The 9,884-nt window shown below is 43.4% G+C and overlaps 1 pseudogene; it reads left to right on the top strand.

Annotated features, from left to right (window-relative positions):
* The first annotated feature begins 5,448 nt into the window (after positions 1-5,448).
* LOC126495520 (uncharacterized) lies at positions 5,449-9,878 on the top strand (annotated as a pseudogene).
* Positions 9,879-9,884: the final 6 nt, after the last annotated feature.

Raw genomic sequence — 9,884 nt, 5'->3', positions numbered from 1 at the left:
AAACATCTCAGTCAGCACAAAATTCTCCACAACAATCACCATCTGTCTCAGGACTTCCAAATCCTTCTCAATCTGAACAGAGCACACTAGGATCTTTATCCTCTCCTCCAGGTACTGGAATATCTGCCCCAGGTTCTCAGGAAATGTTCCAACATTCTGCAAGTTCAGCAAATCCTGAACCTTTGCTATATTTTGGATTGCCTCTGGGGCTTTCTGTGTGTGCACAAGGAACTGTGTCCTTTTTCATCTCCTCAAGGAGAACTTGATCATTTACAGTGTTTCTCTGTTAATCTAGAAACATCTCAACCTGCCCAAATGAATCTTAGCCATTTGTCTTCTGTCAGAGAGCCTGTGGGAAACTCTCCATCTGTCCCTGGCCCTCAAGAGCCTTCACCTTTTAACAAAGAGACTATAGAACTTTCTACACATGTCCCAGGTGATTCAGCACCTCCACTCTCTGCTCATCTCCCTCTAGAACTCAATGTATATGCCCAGTGTTCGCTGAGTCCATCAGCATCTTTAAAAGGAACTCTAGCGTCCTCATTATCTACTGAAGACATCCAAGAAATAGTCCAAAATACACATAGTTATCATGGGCAATTGCCACATGTAAGAGAAACATTGGATACTTCTCCATCTCATGTAGGAAGTTCAGTATACCTACCTTGCTCTCATGAAACTCTGGAACTTTCCTCTTTTGACCAGGGGAGTCAAGCAACTTCTAACTGTGCTCAAAAATCTGTGGGTTCCTGCCTGTCTATACAAGGGTCTATGGGACTCTCCACATCTGCACAAAGGAGTCTAGGACATCCTCCACCTGCCCAAGGGATCTCAGGCAGTTCCTCACATACACAACATACATGCTCACAGTCCACTTCTGCACAGAACAGAGTAGTATATTCATCATCTACTCCAGTATCTCAGGGATATAGCCAGCATGCCAAAAAAAAAAAAAAGGTAGAAACTTTGTTCTGTTCCAGGGTCTCTAAGAATTTCTATCACAGCACAAGGGTCTGTAGAACCTTTGCTATCTCCCTGGGAGTCCCCAGGATATTCATCATCTGCACCAGGTGTACACAAAACTTCTACATCTACCATAGGACATGTGGTATCTGATGATGGGCCTTTGGAACTTTCCATATCTTCCCAGGCAAATTTGTGTCCTTTTCATTCTTCCCAATGCCATTTGGAACCTTTCCTGTGTGTAGAAGAAATTTTTGGTCTCTCTAAACCTAGAAATGGCACTGGAGGACACTGTTTCATCCCTGGGAGCTGTTGGATCTTGGCAGTCTGCCCACAGGGTTCAAGAAACAGCTTCAGACTCTTCAGGATCTATGCCTTCTTCAAAAAAGAACAAAGACATTCCTTTATCTGGACAAGGGAATCTAGGACATACATCATCTTCCCTAAAGCCTTTCAAAATTTCCTTATCTGTTCAAGTGAGTTCTTGTCCTTTAGTATCTTCCCAAGAAGGGGGAGGACATTGCTTGTCTTCCCAGGGTACTGTGGAAGATTCTACCTGCATACATGGCAATCTAGGGATATCCAATTATTCAACGGAGGATTTGGGAACTTCCCCATCTAATGCAGGGACTCTAGGATCTTCTCCATCTGCCCAAGTGGATTTAATAATGTCTCCAACTGTCTCATGGACTCTGAGACCACCCCTGTCTGCCAGGGGTATTCTAGGATCATCCACATCTGCCCAAGGGGCTATGAAACTTTCATCAAATACTCAGGTGAATACAGAACCTTTGGCATATGCCCAAGATGATCTACAACTGAGGTCTCCTTCCCAGGAAAATCAGGGACCTTTGCAATTTCCCCAGGGAGAATTAAAAGAATTGCTGTCTTCCCAAGAAGGTTACAAAACTACTCTGTCTAATTCAGGGCCAGTAGAAAATTTCCTATCTGCTTGGGAACTCCTGGCCTTTTCAATTCTGTACTGCAAGATGCTGGAGGATCTTCCTTATCCTCCCAAAATAAGGTGACACTGTCCACAGCATCACAGAAATGTGTAGAATCTGCACCATCTCATCAAATGTCTCTGAAACATCCTCCATATTCTCAAGGGTCTCTGGGAACTACCCCATCTTCACAAGGTACTCTTGTAGATTCCTCACAAGACAAAGTATGGCAGAAATTGTCTGCTCCTGTCAAAGTGACTCTAGGACAGTCACCACATCATGAGAGTTATGAAGGAAATATTTCATCTACCCAAGGAACTGTGAAATTGTCTCCATCACAACAAGGGGCTCTTGGACATTCCTCATTTTTCCAATGGTCTCCAGAATCATCCACATCTTCCCCAAAAGTTCTAGGCCCTTCTTATGACCAAGGGGCTGTAAAACAGGTCCCATCTGTCCCAGGAGCTGGGCATTCTCTCTCTTGCCATGAGATACTGCAAAATTTGTCATCTTCCAAAGTTACTCTAAAATGTCATCTTCTGTCCAGAGAGCTGTAGAAGCCCCATTAGATAAGCAGGGTGCTCTACCACTTCAGCCTCATTTCCAATGGTGTCTGGGACCTTCCCAATGTACTCCAAAGACATCAGAATCTTTGCCATCTCACCAAACAGTTTTGAAATTTTTAGAATCTTCATCAGGATCTCTAGGAACTATGACACCTCTCCCAGCAACACTGGGAAATTCAATATCTGCTCATGGTGCTTTGTGCCCTTGTGATTCTGACCAACGGATTCAGGGATCATCATCTTCTCTCTGGAAAGCTCTTCAATTTTCTCCATCATCTAAAGGTTCACTGGAACCTCCTCCATCTGTACCAGAGACTTTGGAATCTTTATTGTCAGATCAACTGTGTCCAGAATTGTCTATAACTACCCAGGGTTCTCTAGGACCTTCACCACATCAGCAAGGGTGTTTAGGCAATTCACTGTTTACCCAAGGGTCTCTGGGATCTTCCATATCAGTACAAGAGTATGTACAACATTCAAACCCTGATCAAGGGACTCCAGAAACTTCTCCATCTTTCCAAGAAGATCTTGGCCTTTCTTTAGCCAAAGAGATTTTAGCATATTTACCATCTTCTCCTAGATATTGTAGATTTTCTCAAACTTCAGAACATTGTCTAGGAACATCACCATCTACCCAAGGTTCTAGACAGATATCATCATCTGTCCATGAGTCTGTAGAACCAGCTCCATCATCTCAAAGTGTTCCAGGAATCCAGGTTCCTGTGGAGGGACCTCCCAGTCCTTCTGAATGTACACTAAAGGCATCAGAACCTTTGCCATCTTACCAAGAGCTCTATAAGACCTTACAATCTGTCTCAAGGTTTTTAGAAACGTTGGTCTCTGTCCTAGAGTCACTAAGACTTTCAACATCTGCCCAAGGTGCTGTGGGCTCTTCTATATGTGACCAAGGGATACTGGGATCACCAACATTTTCTAAGGAAACTCTGGAATATTCTCCATTTGAACAGGGATATGTGAAATCTGCCCCATGTCAAATGGGGCCTATAAGACATTCACTAACAGACCAAGGTGTAAAGGAAGTGTCTTCAGGGGGGAAAGTAACTCTGCAAGATTCACTACCTCAACAAATCTATTTAGAAAATGTGTTGTCTACAAGAGGGGACCTGGGACTGACCACATCATTACAGGATTCTCTTGGACATTCACCATATTCTCAAGGGTCTCTGGGACATTCAGGGTATGCCCAGTATTCTGTGCAACCTTCTGTATCTGAAAATAAAATTTTAGGACCATCAATATCTCCTAAGGAAACTCTGAAACTTTCTCCTCTTGACCAAGGATCTGTGAGGCCCACTCCACGTGCACATGGGACTATGGTACCCACTCCCTCAGAAAATGGTTGTCAGAAAGTATGTTCAAGTGTACAAGTAGCTACACAATCTCAACATAGTTGTGTAGGAATTATCATCCCATTTGCAAGAGGGTCTGGGAGTGTCCATACCAGTGCAAAAATCTCTTGGACATTCACCATCTGCTCAAGGATCTCCAGATACTTCCTTGTCATTCCAACATGCTCCATGCCCTTGTCTGGATTCAGGGCCCTTAGGACATTCATCAGCTGATATAGGAGAAGTTGGACTTTCTGAGTCTCCCCAGGGGACACCAGAAATTGCACAATTTACCAAAAGTACTCTAGAAAGGCCACCTTCTACCCATGGGATTATAGAAGCTTCACTATCTTCCCAAGATGATCTAGAATTTCCACCTCCTTCAGTATAGACTCTGCAACCTTCCCCACTTAGTCCAATGAGAATAGAACCATTGCCAGGTACAAAAGAGGTTTATAAACCTTCAAGGTCTATATCAGGCACTCTAGAATCTTTTCCATCTGTGCCAGGGGCTCTGGGACTTATCAAATATAACCAAGGTGTTCTGGGACCTTTGGTATCTGACCAAGGGAATCTTGGACCATCAACATCTCTCCATAATACTTGGGAACATCCCAAAGGAGTCCAAGGGGCCCTAGAATCTGTGCCATCTACCCAAGAATCAGTGGGACATTGCTTTTCAACAGAGTTTCCAAGAATGTTCATTTGTGCCCCTAGCAACTTTAATCCCAATCCTCATGAAGACTCCCTGAGACATTCCTATTTTCCCAAAATGAGCTCTAGACATTCCAATAAAACCAAAAATGTCAAGACATGTCCCATTTCCTGAAGTGGATATCAGATATTCACTTTTGGAGCTTGATGGCTTAACATCTTTTCCTTTTGTCAAAAGTAGTCTCACATCTTCTGTATATGTCAATAAAGACTCAAGTTGCACATTTATTCCTGAAAGTAGCATCCCACCCCCAACATCATCAGATTTGAGCCTATCTAGTTCCCCTGATGAAGGAGATCTCAGACTTTCTCCCTCATCAGGAGGTGGATCCACACATTCTAAACTGAAGAAAATAAATTTAAGACATGCTTAAAAAGAAGCAGTCCTCACATCTGTCCCATCAGAAGATGAAGACCTGAAACTTCACCATTCCTCCAAAAAGGGGGGCAAAGATTCCAATTCTGGCAAACACAGAGTGAGGCTTAAAACTGAGCCCAAAGAGACCCTCACTACTTTCCCCTCTGCCAAGGGAGGCTGCAGATCCTCACAATCTCATGAGGAGGGACTCAGAAGTTCTTCATCTCATGATGGCATCCCTAGACACTTCAATCTATGAAAATTAGAGCAGATCCCCTCTAACAAAACAAATATTCCTGTTTCTCATTCAGAACATGAGCAATGCAAACAATCCTCTCTGTCAAAAATAGAATCCAGACATTCATCTTCCAAAACGGACCAGAAAAGAAAAGCTACTCCACACAAGGACACAGAACCTTCCAACTCTAAGGGAGGCTGCAGATCCTCACAATCTCATGAGGAAGGCCTCAGATGTTCTCCATCTCCCCAAGGCAGCCCTATACATTCCACATCTACCAAAATCAAATTGGAACAGGTCCCCTCTAACAAAGCAGATGTTCATATTTCCCATTCAGAACACGAGGCCTGCAAACTACGCTCTTTGTCCAAATCAGGGTCCAGACATTCATTCATCTTCCAAAAGGGACCAGAAACCAAAACCTACTCCTCAAGAGTGCATAGAACCTTCCAGCTCTAAGGGAGGCTGCAGATCCTCACAATCTCATGAGGAGGGTGGCAGAGTTCTGCATCTCCCCAAGGCAGCCATAAACATTCCAGGTCTATCAAAACCAAATTGGAACAGGTCCTCTCTAACAAAGCACGTGTTTATGATTCCCCCTCTGAAGATGAGGGCTGCAAACAACCCTCTTGGACAAAAAAAGGGTCCAGACATTCTTCTTCCAAAAGGGAGGAAAAAAAAGTTACTCCCCAAGAGAAAAATAGAACCTGCCATCTCTAAGGGAGTCTGCAGATCCTCACGATCTCTGGGTGACTGCAGAAGGCATCCTTCTCCCCAAGGCTTCCCAAAATCTACCAAAACTTAATCAAAAAAGGCCCCTTCAGGCAAAGCAGATGTTCACGCTTCCCATTCAGAACAGAAGGGCTGGAAACATTCTGCTTTCTCAAAAAGATGGCTCAGACATTTTCCATCTGCCAAAATGGGCCGGACAGCAAAAGCTAATCCTGAAGGGAACATAGAATGTTCCATCTCTACAGAAGGGGAAATGGAAATTACTCCCTTTCCTGAAGAGATCCTCAGACATTCCACCTTTTCCTGTGAGACTTCCAGCCTTACTTCTACTACTTCTACTAGGACAAGACTCAGAAATTCCCCTTATACTCAAGAAGCAATAAAAACTTCCCCACCAGCTAAATAAAGCTTCAACTCATCTCTGGATGGAGACAGCCCCAATGGGAATGCCAAATCTTTCTCATCATGACAGAGGATTGATATCTATGAAGAAGGTCTTTAGACATGCCCTTTCTGTCCAAGAGGGACTAAAAATTCCACTAGTGTCAGAGAGGATGGGGGGGGCTTGCTGCCTGTTCAATTGGGACTCATATATTTTCTAGGTCAAAAAGAGAGTCTCATGACACTCCTTGTTGTAAAAAAAAAATCTGTAAACACCCCATTTCAACCAGAGGTCCAGAGATCTTCCCTCTTTTACCATGGGGGAGGCAAGTCATCTCATATGAACTTGGGGCCCCCATATGTGACCCTTCTGTCCATGGAGACCACATACATTCATGGTCAGTCACATGCAGTCTCCAAAGAATCCTACTGCAAAAACAGAACCGGGGTTCTAGCCTCTCCTCTCAAGTAGGTATCAGAACATCTCAATGTAACCAAAGGGGCCTCAGACTTTCCAATGGCTAAACTATTCAAAGCAGCCTTGGAATGTTTCAATCTGAAAGAGTGAGCAACATCCCATAGCCAATCCAACCCACTGAGCCCCAGGTATGCTCCTTGTGACCAAATGGAATTCAGAAATGTACCTTCTACTCAAGAATGAGCCAAAATGTTAACTTTTGCCTTAGCAAGCTGTCAACATACCCATTGTGCCCATGAAGGCTTCAGACCTTACAAGTCCATCAAAATAAAGTTCTAAATATGCTTATCTCAAGAGTGGAGCATAGGCCCTACTCTCTCTTATCATGGCATCTTTAGATCTTATCTACAAGTAGACTTCATCTTTTCCCATGCTGTGCCCCACAGGACCAATAGGAGTTTAGAGCTTTTCCTTGTCATCAAACATCTATGAAACCTTTGACTTCCATTCCTGGATGCATCAGATGCACACTGAGGTATCACATAGGTCTCAGAAGGTAGGTATTTCCCTTTTAATTAAGAATAGGACACAGTGTCTACATAGAACATGTTATAAAATCTGTGACCCACTGAGAATAGCATACGCTCCTTCTGACTAATGTGGTCCAAGAGTGACATCATCTGACCTAGCAGGTCACAGAACAACTCTCACTGTCTAAGATCCTCAGAGTGTTTCCAGTTCTAATCATCTGACTGCATGACCTCTGTCCAAAATTAAAATGACCCTGGTACCTGAAGTCCTAGAACATTAGAGCATCCAGCAGTGCCCTAAACCCAGGATATGTGCCTCAACTTTATTAGCAGAAATAAAGAAGCTAGACCCTTCATGTCCAGAAGTAGTTAGCTGAATTGGTCCAGAGACCTAGATGAGAATGCCTTCTAGCTTCTTGGAGATTGATCATACTGCTGCCTGCCCGGCATGACATGGTTGCTCTACATGCTCATGAAGATTAGAAAAGGAAATATTCAGGCATTCACTAATCTCCAAATTGACTCTTGATTTTCCATTGCTCCTTTCCAGACCCTTTGACTTTTCTGTTTTCCCAAACACAGCATGAGACATTCTGTCTCCAAAGAAGGGTGTCCTCAAATTCTCTGTTTTCCTGTAGATGCCTCAAATATCCTCACTCTGTACTAGTGTTTTGAAAATTGGGTATCTGACAAATGGGCCTCAAACATATTCCTTCAGACCCAGGAGTATTTACTCATACTTTCCCCAGTGACTGAAGTGGAGCTCAAACTGTTATCAAGGACTCACAGGGTGCTAAGGCACATCTCTTCTGAACCAGGAATAGGAATGCAACATTAATTCTCAAACAGGCTATAGCCCTACCACTACAGAAACACAGATATTCCAAACTCTTGTTTGGACAGAGGGGGCTTGTGACCTGTCCTTCAGAACCAGAGATTACTCAGATGTTCCCAAATGGCCCAGGTAGCCTCAATCTTATCTGTCTAGAACCAAGGGGGCTTGGTTTGATTCTAGGCAAAGGGAGTTTCAAATTAGTATCCCCTCAATACCAAAACTGTCCTTCAGCCATTTCACATTGTTCAAGGGTACATTGACACTATTTTCCCTTGAGATCCAGGAGATCTCAGACATTCAATAATTGCTAAACAACTTCATTCTTACACCTTCAGAACATAAGTGTCACACACATTCTCAATGACTGAAGGGGACCTAGGACTTACAACTTGAGAAGCAAGTGGACTCAGACAACTCCAATGTCCCAAGAAGGTCATAAAAACGACCCTTTTAGAAACAATGAGCCATAGAATTTTGGCAAAGTCACATGTCGTCAGACTTATCCTTCCAGAACCAGGACAATTCATGCCTCAGTTAAAATCTCTATCAGGTCTTGGATATCCCCCTCAGAAGTAATCTAACTCACTAATTCAGGGAGCTGACACCTCTCTGAAATTTCTTCTGGAGAGAGACTTGGACTTATTTTCCCAAACCACAGTAGCCCCTGACTACTGTGCCAGATAGGGGCTGTAGTAACATACATTCTTTGAATAATACAACTTTAGCCTTCCTCTGTTTGTATTGGAGGGGTCTGAGGCACACCACTTTGATGAAGCAAGCTACAGAAGTGGCCGTGTGACTGAAGAGTGTGTCTCAGATATTTAGACCTGACTAACAGGTACTTGAGACTGAGTCCCTATTACCAAGAAAACATAAGGGCTTCTCTTTGTGTTCATGGCCAACTCAGATCTATCAAAACAACTAAGAGAGACTAGAGATTCTCCCCCAAACCAAAGTGGCTAGGAAATACACTTTTGACCACCAAAAAAACCTCATGGAACTCTAGATGGGAGTGACATGGCACAAAAATATAACCGTCACCCTGAATCCAAGGCCATCTATTTTCAAGCTACTCATCAGAAAGTTGCCTGTCCTCCATGTCCACACCTGTGCAGGTTATTATGAGTTTAAACAGGGAACACACCTAGGGACTGTGACTCAACTTTTCAGAGAAACCCGCTGATTGCTCTCTAACCTCAAAAGGAGCCCTCAAAGATAAGGATTTTCAGGAGTTCACTGAAGATTTGGAGAAGGACTAGGGAGTGCATGGACCTCCTCTTTCCTAAAGGTAAGCAGTGGCATTCCCCTTCGCCCAACAAGGTCTTGCATCTGTCTTCTTTCCCATTCCTTGTTTTTTTTTGTTTGTTTGTTTTTTGTTTTTGTTTTTGTTTTTTTTTGCATTGATGACTTGGGCCTTAAAATATCCCCTTTTTGGCCCAAATGGCCCCTCAGAAAGTTCCGTTCAGAACAAGAGCACATGTAATATTTCACCTCTACCAAAGGGCATGGGGTCATTCCACTTAGACCCCATGCCCTTTGGTCAGAGGTTCACAAGAGTCAAGAAGTGTGAGCAAATACTGGAATCCATGCCAATTCCTTGAGTAAAGTCACCGTTTACTGTGTGGCCTCCTCAGTCCCACCCAGATCTAGGACTCCCACCCAAGCTCTTAATGAATCCTAGATTGAATGCTTGATTTCTTGCAGATTCAGCTAAAGATATGAACATCCTAAACTGGGAAGAGGAGTTAGATGGTGACACAATGCTAGGACCATATGAGGTATGGAAGTCAATTGAATTTATGCTTGGAGAAATACGATATTTTTACACTCTGACCCTATCTTCCTTGCCACATGGG

The sequence above is a fragment of the Alexandromys fortis genome, unplaced genomic scaffold (assembly GCF_014885135.2).
Source record: "Alexandromys fortis isolate MF-2015 unplaced genomic scaffold, M_Fortis_MF-2015_v1.1 scaffold_476, whole genome shotgun sequence".
Lineage (NCBI taxonomy): Eukaryota > Metazoa > Chordata > Mammalia > Rodentia > Cricetidae > Alexandromys > Alexandromys fortis.
The sequence above is the reverse complement of the archived record's forward strand: the minus strand, read 5'-3'. Positions and strand labels throughout refer to the sequence as shown.